Raw genomic sequence first — 21,214 nt, 5'->3', positions numbered from 1 at the left:
ACTGTAGAAAAAAAAGCAGTTGTTATACAGTGCCACTCAAGAAGCAATTCTCAAAGCCCACACTGGTTACTTTCTAAATAAGTGTGCTGTAGCGCTGGCATCATCATGCACTGATTACTTTCTAAATAAGTGTGCTGTAGTGCTGGCATTGTCATGCACTGGTTACTTTCTAAATAAGTGTGCTGTAGTGCTGGCATTGTCATGCACTGGTTACTTTCTAAATAAGTGTGCTGTAGTGCTGCTGTCATCATGCACTGGTTACTTTCTAAATAAGTGTGCTGTAGCGCTGGCATCATCATGCACTGGTTACTTTCTAAATAAGTGTGTTGTAGTGCTGGCATTGTCATGCACTGGTTACTTTCTAATAAGTGTGCTGTAGTGCTGGCATCATCATGCACTGGTTACTTTCTAAATAAGTGTGCTGTAGTGCTGGCATTGTCATGCACTGGTTACTTTCTAAATAAGTGTGCTGTAGTGCTGGCATTGTCATGCACTGGTTACTTTCTAAATAAGTGTGCTGTAGTGCTGCTGTCATCATGCACTGGTTACTTTCTAAATAAGTGTGCTGTAGCGCTGGCATCATCATGCACTGGTTACTTTCTAAATAAGTGTGTTGTAGTGCTGGCATTGTCATGCACTGGTTACTTTCTAATAAGTGTGCTGTAGTGCTGGCATTGTCATGCACTGGTTACTTTCTAAATAAGTGTGCTGTAGTGCTGGCATTGTCATGCACTAGTTACTTTCTAAATAAGTGTGCTGTAGCGCTGGCATCATCATGCACTGGTTACTTTCTAAATAAGTGTGTTGTAGTGCTGGCATCATCATGCACTGGTTACTTTCTAAATAAGTGTGCTGTAGCGCTGGCATCATCATGCACTGGTTACTTTCTAAATAAGTGTGTTGTAGTGCTGGCATCATCATGCACTGGTTACTTTCTAAATAAGTGTGCTGTAGTGCTGGCATCATCATGCACTGGTTACTTTCTAAATAAGTGTGCTGTAGTGCTGGCATTGTCATGCACTGGTTACTTTCTAAATAAGTGCACTGTAGTGTTGTTACCTTCATGCACTGGTTACTTTCTAATAAGTGCGCTGTAGTGCTGGCATCGTTATGCACTGGTTACTTTCTAAATAAGTGCGCTGTAGTGCTGGCATTGTCATGCACTGGTTACTTTCTAAATAAGTGCACTGTAGTGTTGTTACCTTCATGCACTGGTTACTTTCTAATAAGTGTGCTGTAGTGCTGGCATCATCATGCACTGGTTACTTTCTAAATAAGTGTGCTGTAGTGCTGGCATTGTCATGCACTGGTTACTTTCTAAATAAGCGTGCTGTAGTGCTGGCATCGTCATGCACTGGTTACTTTCTAAATAAGTGCACTGTAGTGCTGACATCTTCATGCACTGGTTACTTTCAAAATAAGTGCACTGTAGTGTTGTTACCTTCATGCACTGGTTACTTTCTAATAAGTGCGCTGTAGTGCTGGCATCGTTATGCACTGGTTACTTTCTAAATAAGTGCGCTGTAGTGCTGGCATTGTCATGCACTGGTTACTTTCTAAATAAGTGCACTATAGTGCTGGCATCGTCATGCAAGTACAGGTGATAGTGAGAGTGTTACTTCTGCAATAAATAGTATATTCATGAGAAATTTCCTGCACAAACCTTTGACTACCAATTGTGTGTCATAGTAAAAGAACATAAACAAAAAATAACAAATAGACTGCTGATGATTTTACAATATCTATGGAATAGGCTTTTTATTCATGTGAAGCAGAACCCTTCTCTGACCATCTTCAAGTGCAATCTGGACCGATAGATGAGAAATCATAAATTCACTCCTGGGGTGGCACCTATGTCCCTTATTGAACAGAGGCAATTTGTAAAAATAGTCAAAACTCTGTTTGCTGACCCTTGTTATCTTTCCACTAGGGATGAAAAATTGGATAAATCTGAGTAAAGCTGGCTGGGCTTGTAAGGGCTCTTGAGCTGTTGGCCTAGTAATCTCCTTTAAATGTATGAACCTATTAAAATGAACACAATTTAATATAGAAAGACCATAGAGGTCAACCACTTATGCTGATCTTTTGAATGCAATTGCAGTGTTACTAAGGATAAGCACAACCCATAGGAATTAACACTTCATTTGTTGTAGTATATATTGTTAGTGTATTATGACCTGAAATTAGCTTAGACTACCAGCAATAACATCCGCATCAGCAACAAACATTAGTAGTATGGGAATTGGAGGAACACAATAAGAAGCAGAACTTAGCAACATAGAATATATACTAAGGTTTAAACACTCAAGCTAGTAACAAGACGCTTTTTAGGAAGTAAGAAACCTGAGAAATATACATTGAATCAACTGGTTCCAGCTAGTCATCTGACTGTAAACTATGCTAGCAATCAAGTTAATTCTAATTAAAACACATTATCCTAGAGCATGTCATCTAGGTCACAACGTGTATCAGATAATAATAAAACAGGCAGTTCCTGGTAGATATTGGACTGAATTACTATGCTTATAATCTTGTTATTCTAATTAAAACACACTGTTATCATAGGGCACAACATCTAGGTTACAACGCATATCAGACAATAATAAAATATGTAGTTCCTGGTAGCTATCTGACTGTTTTGCTATGCTCACAGTCTTGTTTTTCTAATTAAAAACACAGTTATCATAAAGCACACCATCTAGGTTAAAAAGCATATCTGGCAGTAATAAATTAGGTGTTAGATTATATAATTCTTGCATTAAACATACTTTATACATAAAAATCAGTGAGCAGGAGTATAAAGCAACTCACTTGGCTTGCACACTGCTGGAATGGCCACTGTCAGGAATATGCTAAGGGGATTTTTTTAAACTTGGCATTCAAAATTCCTGAGTTTGCATACTGCATAATATATTCTGGGCAATAGAAAGCTCACTACATTTATGATTCATGCCATATAGGGAAATGAAATGGTGATTCAGTACTTGGAGACCCAAAGTACAGGTTCAGAGCAGATTAAAAAGCAATCAGTAGCCTGGACAGTTTTCAGAGGTAAAATCATGAGTCACTTAGTTTGGCCAAAAGTAAATGATCTGTATATTGAACAAATTCACTATTAATTTTATCTAGGACTGAGGATGTCTATATAGAAGAAATTCAGTATTAATTTTATCTAGGACTGGAGAGTTATATCGATGGCTATCCAGCAGTGTGCATTATTTTATCTGTCTCTGTGTATATATATATATATATATATATATATATATATATATATATATATATATATATATATATATATATATATATATATATGTACACACACACACACACACACACACACACACATACACATGCATAAAACATATATATACACTATCACACAAACACCCACACACATTTTATATCTATCTATAGATAGATATCGATATCTATACCTATATATCTATTTGTATATATTAATAGATATATATATAGATATAGCTAGATAAAATAATACCACACCGCATAGATGTTCAATATCCATTGTGCTTATACTTTTGTTTTTCTTGCTCCTATCCCCCCCCCCACTTGTAGTTTATCCTTCTTTTTTTCTGTTTTCTTTTTTTTTTTGTTATAGGTGAATATTCTACAATATACATGCACCCTAGTGAATAGACATATTTTTCGCATGTATTTTGAAAATTGTTACTCTGTGTACTCTGTATTTACAGTTCTGAATAATTATGTTATTGGACTCATTACTGGTTTCATTGCTTTATATGATTGTATATTATGTTTCACCTTGCTGTCTGCCTTGAAAGAGCTGCATCCTCATGGCAATCACCCACTAAACTAAAGACATGACAATACATAAAATAAACAAATGCACCTTCCCATTGTCTGCTTAAATACTCAACAGAGACCACACAGGACTAGTCTTTGATTACCAGCAGAAGCAGTGCAGACTCCTCCCGGCACCAGACTTCTCAACTGTCTAGATTTTTACAGAATGTCCAGAATTTTGCCTCATACTTTTGGTCTTTTCCTCATAAAATTTGTGATTTTCGGGATTTTGTGGCAAATCAGTGAGGACTGAATTTATCAAATAATGAAAGGCATTTGAGTTTCATACTGCATCTCCTTATGAATATGCATAGTAACACAATATCTTTTATTCTAGCAATTTTCTAAGTTTATAAGAGCAATATTTAAAATGTGTCCCTATTTTTGGGCCTTTGTCCCCCCATTACTTTTAGTTTTGTCCAGATTTTTTTGTGCTAAAAGGTTGAGAGCTATGCCCAGCATACTTCCCTGAAACACAAAATCCTGAAATAAAAAATATGAAAATGAAAATACCTAAAACATGACACCCCAAAATGGATACTATTAAGCAACAAAAGCTCTCAAGCAAGAGCACATCTAGCTGCTGCAGTATTGACATTGCTGATACCATAGGCTTCTAAATTCATATTTAAGCAGGGGAGCAGATCCTCTGGACCCTGCCATACAAGTATCTGCATCCACATATTCACTCCTACAAGTCCTATTTAACTTTTACAGTAACTCTTGGAAAAGCTGCTGCCATCCATAGAGTTCACTAGGCAATTAGTGAACAGAAGGAGATTGCCAGGCCTTTTTTCTGCATCACACATATACTGCCAGTACACCTAGAGACAATTTAGTGTTGCCAGTCATCCTACTCCGTGTCTTTGGAAGGTGAAAGGAAACCTGAGTACCTGGAGAAAACCCGCATAATCATAGGGAGGACATTGAAACATCATACAGAGTCAACCAAGCTCAGAATTGAACCAGAAAACCTCCCAGTGTAAGATAATAATGCCACTCACTACTCCACTATACTACACTTACCTGTTATTTAATGTTCCTTCTTGAGATGGCACACAGCCCAGGATGTTATTGCATTATCTGCTTTCAAACAAACCTGAGTATTTCACTCATGTCTCAGGTTATGCAACCTTAGAGTGAGAATAAGTAAGTAGGTGGAATGTGGGGGAGCAATCTTCTCCCCCTGCATATATACTATTATTCAATGGTCATTACAACTTGTTTTTAGACTCATATTCATCAGATTTTAGAATATTCTACTTTATATATTTTTATTTTATAGGATTTTGTGTTTTAGTGAAGTATGGTAGGGGAATGATATGCTACTTTTACTGCCAACAACATTATCAGCACTGAAACTGCTCCATATTGTAATTACGGGATGTGTAATTGGGAGTCCTGGAATTATGGCAATAAAAGTACAAAAATGCAGGAGAACAGTGAATAGCAATGATCGATGTTCTCACTTTAAAGTTGTTTTTTGCAGACGGCAAGTCCACTCTTCTCCCTAGTGTGGGGGCTTGCCACCAAGCCCCCAAACTTATATATACCAACTCTGAGATCCCCAAACCTCTGTGAAGGAAATACTCTGAGTAAGGGCAATTTTGTACTTGGTATATAAGAGTCTACATTTTTGCTCATTCAGTCTGATTATTCCAGACATTCACTAAAGTGTCTCAGAATATCAAGGAGTTGCTTCTCTGAAACATTTGAAAAATAGAAGTGAGAAGTTCAAAATGATGGATCTTTAGAAAACTATGTCATTACCATACAATCAAAACTCTTAAAACTGCTAATAGTTTCATTTAATAATCCTGAATCCAACATATTTTAGTCAATAAGATCAAAAAACTTCTCATAAATTTCTAAGCCTAAGGGCCATGTGGGTCTGATGAGCTTCAGCTGAAGTTTACCAAAATGACTGATTGTAATCAAACAGCTGAGCAAGTCACACGACCAAACAGAAGATAATGCCAGATTTCCCTGGAAGGAGACACTTCTGTGTAACATATTAAAATTGATAAATTAATAACATAAATAAATAAAATACATCCTTTGGATAAGATGTTAAACTAAGGCCCCATCTGCTTGAGTTGGTGGTAGCACTACTTTGTCAAACTGCCATAAAATGGCTTAATTTTCATACGATCTTCCCACAGTTGCTGTTTTTTCTTTTTTAAGACATTCCATTCCTGCAAATTTCCCTGTCATTCTTTTATCCCTTTTCTTTATTTTATTATATTTTCATTCTCTCCGATTATTGCCCATAAGCCCTACGACCTGAAAACTTTACTTTTTTAGTTCCATCTTTTATTGCTTTCATGTCAACTGTAAATGAATTATAATCAATCTCTGTTTTAAGTAACCTCATCTTATAAGTATATTCTCTGTTCTTACCTATTCTTAACATACCATTATTTACAACCTCTGTCAGCAGTTTTAGAGCTTGTGTTAGCTTCTCTTTATCCTTCTTTAAGTTACTATAAAATTCCCTCACCAACATAATAGGCATATTTAGTATCACATACTTTTGAATTTTCAAAAACCTTTTTTCCTTTCGTTTACATTTGTATATGCATACATTACTAAATTTCTTAACACCTTCTGCCCCTTTCTTACATCGCACACTAAAACTCAACCTGCCATCACATTGATATCTAATATTTTAATCTCTTTATTTTTTAGTAATACTGCAATACCTGAACATGTATCATTCCTAATAGTTCATACCACTTTTCGTTTAAACATCATCTCAAATTCCACTCTTTTCCTTTTATCTGTAAACCTTATGTCATATAAAAAAGTTTTCTCTGCATCTATTTTTTCACACCATTCAAACTTTTCATTCTATTCACATTCAGTGGTGCTATACCTATAGTAACTTGTTAGCTTTTTTTTTCATTTTTTTTTAGCTCAGCTTTTGGCCTACTTTTTCTCCTGCCATCCTTCTCCCAGTAGAACCTTCCATCTTTTTTCCTGATCAAACCAATCCTATAGGAGCTGGGGTGCAAAAGCACTAGTAAACAATACAACACCTCTGTAACTGCTTAACTCTGATAAAAGGTGTCTAGCGAATAATTCAAACTTATTTATTGAGCGCTTTCTGTTTTTAAAGACTTCTTCAGAATAAAAAAAAACCAGAGGTTCATAGCCCAATTTATATCAGACCATTTCAAATTAATAGAAACTATTGGTTAATTCTGTTACATCATTTCCTTTCTTCAAACAAAGTTAAGAATTGCTAGTTCAAACTATTTTTTATAATTTAAATATATAAACATTTAAACAAGTATATAAAGGTAACTATTTTCTGTATCTATTAAATTAATGTAAAAACATTAAAAAATGTTTACGCATTTATATAACACAAAACTTTGTGAATTTATATAACACAAAACTTTTTCTAAATTTTTTATATGCATATAAAATCCTTTTTAAACCCATCATGCATTATTAACCACTTAAATCTTCATATATACCATTTCATCATTTAGTTATTTCCAACTTTTGATTGTTAATCAGATTCCAGGGTGTCTTGTCCTTAAATTATAACTTAGCCACTCTCATTTTCAAGACTGGGCCCCAAAGATAATTGTCCATTAAGATCTGGGGCAGTCCCTGCATGTAAGTGTAGTTGCCATATTAGCTCTCGAGTTTTTAGCAGCATTTCCCATTGTCCGATCCTAGGGCTAGGCTCAATTTGTTCCAGTACCCAAAACAAAAAGACACCTTTTCACACTCCATTATATGCCTATATAGTGCATTTGTTTCTAACTGCTTTGATATTTTTTAGTAATGTTCAAAAACCCTCGTTTTTAAACATTTCTTGGTCTTCCCAACATAATAAAAGGAGCAAAGTTGACAATAAGCAAGGTACATAACACCCTTTGAGGAGCAATTAAAATACCTGTTGAACTTTATTGGAATCTGTATAGTAGGAAGTTGCAGCTTTGCACATTGTGCTATAAATTTACATTGATTGCACATTCTGCATTTGTAACTACCTATCTTCTTATGGGAATTTTCTGTTCTAGCCCTATTAAACTTACTTTCAAAAAAGTTTTTGATATTTTGTCCCCTTCTATACCTATATAGGGGGGTTTAGAAAAAACTTGTAACGCATTGGGCATCTTTGAAAAATATCCCAATACATCTGAATAATTTTCTGCATTTCTTTAGTGTCATGATTAAATTTTAAAATTAGGGAACTAAAATAATTTTCTTCTGTCTCCCCTAATTCATGTTTCTTATGATCAACATTATCCTTACAGTAATTCTGTTATCATTCTTGTCCTGAACAGTCTCCTGTACGACTTTCTCATTAGAACCTAGGAGGGGGACATATTTTGTAGCCCATCCCTCCAAAATACCTTTAACTAAAGGTTCCAGATATACCCATTCTAAAAATTGCCTAACAACAAATTTTAGTTCATCCAACAGATCCTCTGAATCAGAGCTCTTAAAGACAATTCCGACCATTTGCCCTTTAACAATGCTTTTCTTCTGGTGGAAGGGATGATTGCTACTAAAGTATGAGTTGGTGAAATGTTCTTTTCTATAGAGTTTTCATTTGAATCTATTATTCTTCATGTTCTTAATTAACTTCTCATCTAGGGAATTAACTTTTTGTAGTCCAATATTATGTGTAAATTTTAAAAATGTTGTAGTGTTGTTTATATATTTTACAAATTCATCTAATTCATCCTTTGAAACCTTCCAGATGATAAACATTTCACCCAAAAACTATAAATATAAAGTCATCATGGTAAAAAAAAAGGAGAGTTGAATACATAATTTTGTTCCCAATATGACAAAACTAAGCTGACAAATAGGGGGCACTGGCAGCTCCCATGGCTACCCTGCTCATTTGATTGTAATACTCCCCCTTGAAATATACATACTTATTTTCCAGGACAAGCTCCAAAACTTCCATTACTAACCTCAAATCTTTATTAGATAAGTGCTCATACTTGGTTAAAATATTTGCACACCATTCCTACCCTACTGAGTGGGGTATTACAGAAAACAAATCCTGGATGTCTATACTCACTAGTATAGCCTGAGGGTGGTAACAATTTTAGTTACTTTAGATAGAAAATCCTAGGAATCTACTAATATGTAGTTACATCATCCCAATATTGGTTTTAGTTTTCTGTCCACATATCCCAATATTGGTTTTAGTTTTCTGCCCACATATACCACCAAAGGGTAGGTTTTAGATCCAGCAGCAGCAACTATTGGTCTAAGAGGTGGGTCATTTCAGTCCTTGTGGATCTTAGGTATACCAAATATAGGCGGGATTATTGGTTTGGGGTTGTAAAGAAATTCATATAGGTTCTTATCAATAATACCCTGTCTTCCAAGACCAAGTCAAATTTCCTATATGCCATATTTATTTAATTCTTTGACACTTGGGTATACCTTAAATCATTATTGAGTAAGTTTAACATTTTGGCCATATAGCACCAGAAATCCATAATAACTACCCTTTCCCCTTTATCAGTTTTCATTATTCTGACTTCATTATTTGAACCCAGTTCCTTCATAACAACCAATTCTTCTGGTTTTAAATTTGAAACCTTCTTCTTGTTCTTATTCAAGTAACCTCTAATGTCATGTTCAACTACAGTTTCAAAATTCACAAGGGTAGGGCATAGAAGAGGATTTGAAGTACTCTTTCTTGAATACATTGAAATCTACTACCTCTTTGTCTCTATACACAAGAGCCAGATTTATTTAATGCAAAAATTGTTTAAAATCAATAAGAACCTTACTTAAGTCAGTTCGACCAGTAGGTACAAAAGTAAACCCTTTTATAAAAAGGGAAAATGGACTGGGGTTTACTCTAAGGCACTATAATTGTATATATTGAATTGGTTAACAGAGCAAATCACCCCATCAATCTTAATTAGTTCTAGATAAGAATTGACCCCTGTATGTTCAATTAAGGGAATCAGTTTCTTCCTCATCCCTTTTGACCCCTTCCTTTGCAGGGTCTCATATTGCCTCTGTTGTGATAACTGACTACATTCCCTAGTCTCTCCCTATTTTTCAGCTTGTCTGACCTTCTCATGGTGGGAAATTCCAAAAGGTCTTGTAAATTGTGAACACTGGCACCATTCTGAATTTCAATGTTGTTATTAGTAACATCATTTCCTTCATTACAAAATTCACCCCTATTATTACCAAAGTGTTGGGAACATTGCTTTTATCTTATATTGGTGGTTGGTAACAGTCCTTTTTGTCTGTTTCTAATTTCCCCAGCTTTTGCATTTTCATTTTATCTAATTTATCATCCACTTCTTTTAAAACAAGAAAATATTTGTTCTTATGTTTTTCAACAGTGAACAATAAATCATTCTGAATGGTTGTATTTAATAATTTCATCATTAAATAGTGACAACAGCCTCTCATTATTTCTAATTATAGCTTTCATAATTCTAAGCCACAAGTATTAAATATTTCTAATAGTTCTCTGAAAGTCTGTACCAGGTTCAACTCTATTAGGGTATTTGGATATTCTTAGCCCCCTGGGCACTTGTTTTCTATTAATGCTTTCTTTTAAGAAACATTATCCAGAAGTATAGTTCTATATCTGGTATTTTTTCCTGACCCAGAGCTCATATCTCCCTCTTCTTCTCCCTCTGTTTCTAATATCGCAAATCTGCTTTCCATCTCTGTATGTTTCTTTTTCATTTATTAGTTTGTGGACTTCATCTAGTGTATCTTTTTCTATACTGTGTCTCATATTTCTTCACCCCACCGTCATCCTTTCAGCATTGTCTTCCATCCTTTCTTGCATAAAAACTTGTTCCTCCCCCTCATTTCTGTCACTTTGTTTTTCTTCATTAACTTGTAGACAATCAGACCAAAAATGCTCCTCACTTTCACATTTCCTACAATATGTTTTTTGTTTTTTTCCTCTCACACTGCCTATACATTCTTTTTGTACATTCCTGGATTAATGTGATTTATTCCCACAGGGGGAAATATATGCCTTTGACTGGCCCCCAGTAGTTAACACTCCCTTTTCCCACATTTATTACTATCACATTAGTCACACGTTGCACCTTGTTATTTTCTGTTTTTAAAGTTACATAAACTTCTCATTCCCCAGTCCATACTTTTCTGTCATCCAAAACTTTTTTTAATATCATGCACATCCTGACATAAGCTTAGAAAAAAAAGAATTTTCTTCTATTTCACTTGTTCTAAATTGTAATAGCAGTTATCTTTTTAACTGTATGTTTAAATTTTGATAAACATAGTCCTCCCAAAGAGATATGTTACTTCTCCTTTTAATTCATTAACAATTTTTTTTGCTAATGCAAATGTCTCAAAAGTTACTTCACAGAAAGGTTAATTTCCTGTATGTATTAATGCCCTAATGTCAGACAAACTTAATACTACTGGCATAACAACATTGTTTAAAACGTAGTAGCTCTTTATTTGCTGTTCATACTTTGCTTTCACCCTCACAACAGGTCTTTTCTTCCAGCTCTTAACAGCTCCAGTCTGTCTCCTCTGTATCTGCACATTTTTTATTATTTATTTATTTAACATTTGTTGACTGGAAAAGTCTGACCAGGACAGAGGGTATTTTCAGCAGAGGCCCGGGGGGAGAAACCCTCCAGACGCATGTCTTTATAATGTGGCAAGAAACCCACGTGAATGCATAGAGAGAACATGCAAACTCCACACAGAAGGAACCCCAGCTGAGAATCAAACAGGAGAACCTCTCACTGTGAGGTAACAATGTTAGCTGCTGCAGTACTGTGCCGCCCGGATTTTTCCTGCAGTCTTTCACTGGAACCAGCTACTGCTGCTGCTGCATACATTTTACTCTGGAAACATTGCTGTCGTCACTATCTGTTTATTGCTCTCTGCCCCATATTCCTGTGGCCCAGCACAGAGCATGCTCTTAAAACTAGTTACTCCACTGGCCAGACATTTCCCATCTGTATCCATACAATCATCTACAACATCCATCTGTCTTTCTGTCTTCTCCTCACTGCCATATATTTTGTCCATTACCACTCTCAACTGCATTGCTTCTGATTCTTCTGGTTCTGCTTCTTCCATCATATTTTGTAAAAGAGTCACCCAGACCCCCCAATGCCATGGTATTCACCTCTGAAGCATCTTTTTCTTTCTGAATTGCAGTTTCCATTTTCTCCTTCTCCAGCTCATCTCCACTCACAGCCTCCATCATAGATTCTGTGATCACTGGTAACAGACTTCTGGTGTCCCATAGTGATCACTTCACAAAGTGTCCTTCAAAAAGTAGGGGAAGATCCCCGAAGTCTTGGCCAAAATTTGCCTAGTAATATAAAACCAGCTTGGGGGGGTCTCCTGAATAGAGGCTTCTAGCCTACTGGGACTAACGTGGTCAACAAAGAATAAATAAATAAAAAATATTGTTTATTATTATCTTCATTACTTTAGCTGACAGGCAGTCATTGGTACACTGTAATGCTACTTTACTAGTAACCTTTGGTCTAGACATCAGTCTTATTAATAGTAATGAGTATTTTCTTGTATAGGAAGGCATGGTTAGTCATCGCACCTTTTCAACTATACAAATCAAGTGCACTGTCTTTAGCTTACACTGGTAGAGGTAACTACTCCCCCCCAAAAATGTTATAAATAATAGTCACATTTATAAAAATAAAAATATAAATAAAAATTAACAATACAATAATACATAATGATAGGAGGAAACTAGAGTTAGTCTGGCCATAATACGGACTTCTTGTTTCTTCCACAGGTAAAACATCCTTACAGAAATTGCAATCTCAATGGGCTACACTAACTTTTGAAGAAGAAAAGTTGTTTCACGAGCTTGAAACTGAGGGAAGCCTATCTGTAACAAGTTCCTAGACAGGTCAGTCCACAGCCAAGTTGGACAAATTACAGTCATCAAAGACTCCTGCCAAATAGAACAGATGCAGATCCCAGAAAACTTCTGAAAATTCACCAAAAATAGATGTTTAGACAGAAACTGACATATGGACAGCAATTGTAGTAGATCCAGGTACTGATGGTCTTTTTACAGAAGACAATAGGAAAGGAAAGATTATAGTGAATCAGACTAAAGAGGAGTAGTTAGAGGATTTTCTACAGTCCCTTCCAGATGCCAGCAAGAGTAGATTATTTGAGTTTGTTTTGGCAAAGGGTTTTGGTTTCCCAGATGAGCAAAGGGAGATGTGGGGGTTAGTATCTCACAAATGCCCCAGCAAATCCAGGTCACCCCTCAAACAGAGCCAACACAAGGCTGAAAATAGGATGCTGATTAGTGTACTCCCAATGTTCACAGAAGTTAATACTGCTGTTGTTCCTTGGGAAATTCCAATATCCCAGGGGCACACATAATGTCTCAGATTCCCAAAGCTATCACAGCCAAAATCATTTCGGGAGATTACATAGATGTTTCTGTGTGTGGAGTCTGCATGTCCTCCCCGCAAGTCGAGTGGCATTCCAAAAGACATGCGTGAATGGGCGTGCCTTCGTTGAAGGTTGGGCATCGAGCTGGCAACTCGGCACCATGAAAAATCTACTGCCAATCATTAGCGGACCGGAGTTCCGCTGTGGCAACCCCTAACCGGGAAAAGCCGAAAGACAACAACAACAACAACATAGATGTTCTGAGTTAACAGATGCAGACTGGATCCAAAGGCTACTGGAAACTGGGATATCTGGTTCCAAAGATCTCATAGCTGTGTTAGTTGTACTAGGAAAAACATCAACCAGCAAACAAACACAGAATAACTGGGATTCCTGGGCAGCTGGATTTCTAATATTTGTGACTGACATTATTGAAAATTACCCTCATTTTGCTTTGCCTTTAATAAAATACCTACTGAACATTAGAAAAGCTCTTTATGTATGTGTAGGAGTGGCATGGTTGGCTATGATCAAACATTAGGAAATTAAATGCACTCAATAAGTCCTTAAGGTGGGACCAGCACCTCCCCGACATATGGCTAAGTGCCATGTTAGACATACGCTCCTTCAACAACCACAGCAGCAATGCTGATTCTCAGGCTACAAAAGACTGTTGGGCTTTCAACAGTTGGAAATGGTTTTGGTCCATATACCATTTTTCTCAGAAGTGTCACATTATGGGAAAGCACACCCAGCATTTAAGTGATAGCAAAAAATGAGTCAGTTTAAACCTGTCAGGACAAAAAAAAAAAAAACAGCAAAAGGTTGTTTCAAATAAAACAAGCAGGATCGTATAGGGGAAGGGTTCATTTTGGCCTAACAGAAGACTTCTCCCCCACTGGGGACAACAGCAGTAAGGCATCCCACTCCCCTAGTTAAAATTCAAGAGTTCACTTAGGAAATAAAATTTTACTATCTGATCTCCTGGCAGCAAGGACATTATTACTATGTTTCATGCATGGTTTTCCTTAAAACCAAATGCTCCCCTTAATAATACAATTGTTAAGAATTTCAAGTCCATATCTGGGAAAGACAGCTTAGTGTTTAACATTCTTACTGATGAAGTATAAGTGGGAAGAATGTCAGTCTTTTTAGAATTCCTCCATGGGACCTCACCCATCGGACTGGTCCCAAAATAAAAAGAAGGTGAATTTTACCTCATTCATCATCTCTCCAACCCATTTGGGTCATCAGTTAATAGTTTATTAGCAAGGAAGATACCAGCGTACAATACACTGCCCTTGATGATGTGGCTGCTATTATTTGGGAGATTTAAGACCCTATTAGCTAAGCTTGATATTGCATTGGCATTTTACCGGTTCCCTGTATGTGAAGAAGAGTAGCCAATGTTCAATCTGTCTTTTCAGGATCATTTGTATTTTGACAAGTCCAGGTCAATGGGCTGTTCAACAGCTAGTTCTATTTTTGAGTTTTTCATCACAGCTTTTCATTGGTGTTGGCAGCAAAAGGTGACAGACCTGGCTGCAATTCATTACCTTGATGATTTCCTTATCACTGGGAAAGGTGAGCAAAGTGCCAGGGAAGGCATGAAAATCTTTACGGAGTTATGTGATCACCTGGAGGTTTTCACTGGCCCTTTATAAAGTAGAAAGCCCATGGTGTCGCATCACATTCCTAGACCTAGATATTGATGTTGCTGGCAAGGCTTTCAGGCTGCCCAATGATTAACTGCAGCAACTAAAGGTAGCCATCAATGAATTCCTAGTGGGATCCAAAGCAAGGGTAAGCCAGGTCATGTCTCTGTTTGGTCTACTTAACTTTGTCTGTAGGGTTCAGGTAGGTCATTCACAAGGTCCTTAAACTGGTTGAAAGGGAGAAGAAGCAATCACCACTGGGTGCTTGTCCCCAAAACATTTAAAGAGGATTTATGTTTGTGGAATGTGTTTCTATCAGTTCAATAGGGTCTCACGGTAGCAATCGGTGAGGGCTTTCTCTGATTCCCTCCAGCTATGCAGCAGCCAGCACACATATGGGAGGTTATTTGAGGGAGATGGTTTTCAGTTGAATGGCTGCTCACTTGATCAGAGTGAGTCAGTAAAAATATCACCTTCTTGGAAATTCTCCCTATATGGGCTGCAGTACACATTTGGCAAGAGCAGTTTAGAGACAGGAAGCTACTCTTTCATTCAGATAACCAAGTTGAGTAGATCTTCTTGGTCAAACAAAGTCCAGTCCATTTTGAGGGTGCTTGTGCTATTAAGTTTTAAAAATCAATTTAACATTCTTTGCTAAATATGTACCTGGTGTTCAGAATGCCATAGCTAACAGCTTATCATGTCTCCATATTTTCAGGTTTCGATTATTGGCTTCAGAGGCATAGCAGTCCCCATGACAGTTCTGCCACAGATTTGGTTACTTGGAGAAAAATGATGGTGACATTATTGTACAATTTGTGGGCCACAAACAGTAAGACAGCTTATGCCACTGCTCTATCTAAATTCAAAGGGTTTTACATGCACTTAGCACTGAAAGATAGACATTGGGCATTTAAGATCATTATTCAGAATTTCCCTAGCTCCATGCATATACAAATTGCAGCCTTAAGGTGGTTGGTCAGGTGCCTTGACCTCCTCAATTTGGCACATCATTTGCTTGTTTCAACAGATTATAGAAAGGATGGAGCCACATGAATGTAGCTCATAGAGATTTTTGCCGACCAGTTGGAGTGCAATTGCTTTGGTTGTAATAATGGAGGTAATGAAGTCAGTTAGGGATTTCCATTCACTAGTAATATGGGCAACCTTATTTACTTGGCTCTATGCAGGGGGCGTTCAGAGTCAGTGAATTTCTACAGTCACTACAGAGGGCTGATGTTCTAACAACACCTTTGGTAGCAGCAGTTTGCTTAAAAAAATCCAAAACCAACTAAGTGGGTGGAGGCAATCAAGTTTCCTTACAGTGAGAACGCAATTTAGTATTGTGCACAGTACAATGGACCACAGCAATGCAGCAATTATTATTTCAGATCGTCCCTGGAAAACTGATGTTCAGGCTCCAGATGGGACAGCCTTTGACCCCCTCAGATGCCAACATCATGCTGAGGAAGGCATTGATTTGTCAAGCATTGCTCATAAAGGTTTTAGTTCCCACTCATTTAGACTAGGGAGAGCTATAATAAAGCACACAGGAAGAGGAAAGTCAGATGCTTATCTCAGGTACATTAGATGATTTTATTTATATTTTCCTTTAGATACACACCGTCTAGTGTTTATAGTCCGGCCCTTCATCTGTGCAGCAGCCACCAGAGCAACAGTCAGCCCAAGTAGTTTGAATTCCAGCCTTGATCCAGCCCAGTGGACAGTCTTCTGGCAAGGGTAACCAGGTTTATTGTAGCTTCATACTTTACCGTCCATTCAAATACTTTACCTTCAACAGGGTGCCTGATGCTTTATTAATTCATTTGGGTTGCAATGATTTGCATCTCACATTTCAAAGCAGATTCTGCTTGATAAAATTTTGGCAGACTTAGCCTTATTGCATCAAAAGTTTCCTTTTAAACTAAGAGGCTGGTCAGCATCATGCCAAGACTAACTTGGAACTGAGCTTGCAAAATTGCAGTATTGAGATTTTTGAACTACATGATAACTATAGTAGGAAGACAGGTCGGGTTTTCTGTAATTAACCACCCAGATTTATCTAGACACATGTGATGATAGGAGGTACTGCCAGTCATGCCAGGAGAAACAGTGTAGTGGATTTGTAACTTATGCCAGCACAGCTAGCTAGAATTTTGAAAATAATTATGTCATTTGGATATCAGACTGATTTGTACAGATGCTTGTGCTAAAAATGTATTTGTGAGGTTTACTTTTTTAAAATGTATCAAGAGTGTGCTCTGCTGGAAGGTAAACAGATGCACATGCATTATTGTAACTGTTTAAATGTATACATTGTAACAGCATATACTGGAAGTGAAGAGGTTCATCTTAATACACTTGACTTTGCAAAATCTTCTTGAAATTAAATTACTTTATTGGTTAAGCCATAAAGATGCTATCCCACAGTTTTGAATGAAGCCAGCGATGCAATGTCTGTCCTAGAGAATAGCTGATAGATCCTGTAGAAAGAGTGAAATGGTTTTATGGTTTTATGACTTCCAGGAGCTGCACCACATCTGAGCAAAGCTCTGTGTGTGTGTGTGTGTGTATTGTAGCACATAGGTGTTAAACTCTGGTAATTTCTAATGATGGGGGATAGTGCAGGAAACAGAGTCAGATGACTAAATCTATGTGATGTCATTCTGTACAGAAACAATGTTTTCATATTAGAGGAGACTGAAGTCTCAGGAGCATTCTGTATTCTGTCTTGGATCTGACAGCAAGGACCACTTGTCCATCTTGCCTTAGTCTATTCAGTAAGTAAGAAGAGTAATTATTTTAGTCAATCAGGAATAGATAGTGAGACTAGCTAAATACCGTTTTTCTGTATAAAACTTTCCATCTGAGTTATTTTTAATATTCACTGTAACTGAAATTCTGGTGTTTACTGTAAATAGATATTTAGTATTTAGTATTTTCATGTTCTTTTATTTATTATTAAATATATTTAAACTTTTCATTGTAGCTGGTCCTTTTAGAAAAATATTTAAGCATTGAGAGTATTTGCATATATTTATTTGGTGATAACTATGTCCACTACTTAAATCTTTGCTGTTTAGTCAACACTACAATTTGTATTAATATTAACTTCACTCAGCATAATTGGATGCCCTTTTAAGAGCCTTATAGTAACTGACTGGTGGCAGTGAATAGACCTTATGTTCTGGGCAAAGTTGGTAGAGCGAGTAATCTGTGCCAGCCTTTCCCAGGTGTGTGTGTGTGTGTGTGTGTGTGTGTGTGTGTGTGTGTGTGTGTGTGTGTGTGTGTGTGTGTGTGTGGTGTGTGAAAATTAAATCTCAAAGTATGTGTGTGTGTGTGTGTGTGTGTGTGTCAGCTACTTGGGGCAGGGACATGAAGCACTGGTTTCACACTGGAGGACTTGGCTTGGACACTTGGCTGAAAACCTAACCCTACAGCTGTACCAGTGGGCAGTCTTACTGGGGACCTGGAAGGGGACAGAGAAATGCAGACCCCAGACTGAGTGTGTTCCCTGTGTGCTCTTAAGGGAACTTGTGCTTGATGCAGAGAGGTCTGTATCTGGAAATACTGAGTGTATTCATTTGTATTCCAAGTGCACGTCCCTCTCCAGTGACAGTGGTGAGGATTCAGGCTCCTTGATTACTGGCCCAGCTTGGGGATGTCACAACACAATCCAGATTTTTATCACACATTTACTTAAACAATTTGGGGTGGGATTTGTTTAATTTGCAGTTAACATAACCTTGGCTCTATATTATTGTCACTGTTGAGGTGACATCCCAACCCCATGTGCAAAAATGGGCAAAAGGGGTTGTAGATGGATTATATGTTCAGGACTTTTTATAAAAGGAGAGAGAGAGTAAGGCAGGGGCAGCAGGCAGACCATGCTGATGGGCTAGTACCATTTGTGGCCTTATTACCCCTTTCATCCTCCCAGCTTTTCCAGGCTGCAGCTATTTTTGTACTTCATCAAGGCTTGGAAATCTGGGCAGGTAAATTATGGTTCATGGTAGGGCTGCTGAGGAGGCACTGTGTATGCCTACTGGTTACTGGGAGAAAGTGGCCAGCATAGGAGGGTCGATGCCAACTGACAATAGAAAAGTTCCATTCTGGTGTTAAATACATTTTGCTTATAATGTTGGATGTAATTTGTTGCAATCGAATTAACTGACTGAATTTATTTATATGTTATTTCAACAAACGGTTGCAATGGCTATGTTTGTATTTGTCTTTTTGAAGACAGGCAGGGCTACAGAGATAACAATGTCAGTTTAAAAAGTGTGTTAAGAATGAAATCTGTTAGCCTTTAAAAGTTAAAGGGGAAAAAGTATTTTCATTTGTTTTTGTTTTTGTTTTGTGGCCTTACACTTTATTATGCACTATGTGAGTTGTTTTCTTTTACTATTAGATGTAATGGTGATGTAGCTGAAACATTTTATGGTGATATGCAACTTTGTATCTGTATATTCTGGTCATTTATAGCATTTTACTACCTAGTGTTTAAAAAGGGGTTGCTGTCATTTAACTTCCTGATCATATGATAGGTTCTTAAAGTTTAAATATCTGGGACTGCTCATTGTTCATGTTCTGAAGAAGCCTGACACAATAAAAGTACTTAAACATTTTACTTTTTATTGAATTTTTATTAAAAGGATTTTTTTTACTGGATGATGTGATAATGTATTTTTATGGCTCTATATGATATTTATTAATGCTGGTGAGTCTACTGAGGTTTTTGTTTTATTTACTGATACTGGTATGTTTAACACTTACTCAAGTGCTGAATCTTCCTAAGGGAACAATCCTTTTTGTACATTTTCAAAGCAAATGCTAAACACAAATCTGTGTCATTGTACATTTGTTTGTCATACAACTTTACAGCTCTCAGCCAGCCCGTACATTTCTCCAGTATTCTCCAACATGCTTTCAGGTCTTATTTGATTTTTCTTATTATATCTAAAATGGTCTGCAGTTAACAAGAGCTTCAGATTCAGATGGTACTTTAAAGCCACAACAATTCATTCAACTTATTTTTCAATAGTTTAGTTGCTCTTACTAAATTATACAACAGTTGATACATTCTGGCACACATTATGTATAGTAACTGGGTCTATATTAGAAAAGCAAAAGCTGAAAATAGCGAATGCTCTTATGTTGAACTGAAAAAAATGAAACCACAAAATGTCGAATGCTCTGAACAACGATTTTCTTCCCCAGGGAAAAAAATCGCTGCTCAAAAAAAAAGAAATGTACAGACAAAATACACCCAATGTGGGGGGCCCCTCCACATACCCCCAACTTAAATATACCAACTCCGAGATTGCACCACAGTGGAGGAAACGGCAAAGTCCCGATAATGGCCCAGGGATTTTTGTTCCCTGGGAAAAAAATCACTGTTCCGGCTGTTCAACATTATGTTTTTTAGCTGTTTTAGGTTCGACATAAGAACATTTGTTGTTTTCAGCTTTCACTCTTCTAATATAGACCCTAGTAACTATAGGACTTTATCATGTGCAATCTTTGCATATAAGATGCACTGTTTTCCCTGGTAGCATCAACATCATACATCCATCATACTGATTCATTTTAAAACTATGATCATGCCCAATCATCTTGCTCTTTAGGGTATCCTGCCACACCCACAACAGTATTTAAGCATTTACAATAACATGAATAACTATGTAAGTTTTGCACCAATACACGTTTATCAGATATTATTCAAAACATACTGTCCATTTTGCTTGATACAGCACACATCACTCAAAATACTTATTCACAAAGTCATATGCAGAAATATGAAAAAATGGATTCATTTAGCTTTTACACCATTCCTTATTTCTCCCAAATAGTAGTAGTTATTGTATATTACCATTAACTTGATTGTTTGAAGTATTAAGAAAATCACTCAGTGCTGTTATTTTTACGAACAATCATTATACATAGGTTCACTCTGCATTAAGTTATCATAAAAGCTATCAGTAAGTCCCTTTGGTAGGTAAACTCTATTTTAATGCATATATGTTTACGGTTTATTGAATACTAGCTGGTCAGTAGTAAATTGCTCTGAATGGTAAGCACACTCTCCTCATGCAAATAAATGACTATATATAACAGTTATTGCAATATCAGACTACTAATGTCCCCTTGGTGGTAATTTTATAATTATTATGTTATAATCATGTTATACGCCTATCCAAACATAAGTGCCATATAATCATAGAGATCAAGTCTTTATGCCCGAAAATCACATTGTACAAGTCAATTATAATAAAAAATATTTGTAGGAGTCATTTTTTATAAAGCACAATAACTTTCACCCCCTATTTTTGATATTTTAATGACCTTTT

Source organism: Protopterus annectens, chromosome 1.part1 (genome assembly GCF_019279795.1).
Source record: "Protopterus annectens isolate FY-2018-M chromosome 1.part1, PAN1.0, whole genome shotgun sequence".
Taxonomy (NCBI): domain Eukaryota; kingdom Metazoa; phylum Chordata; order Ceratodontiformes; family Protopteridae; genus Protopterus; species Protopterus annectens.
The sequence above is the reverse complement of the archived record's forward strand: the minus strand, read 5'-3'. Positions refer to the sequence as shown.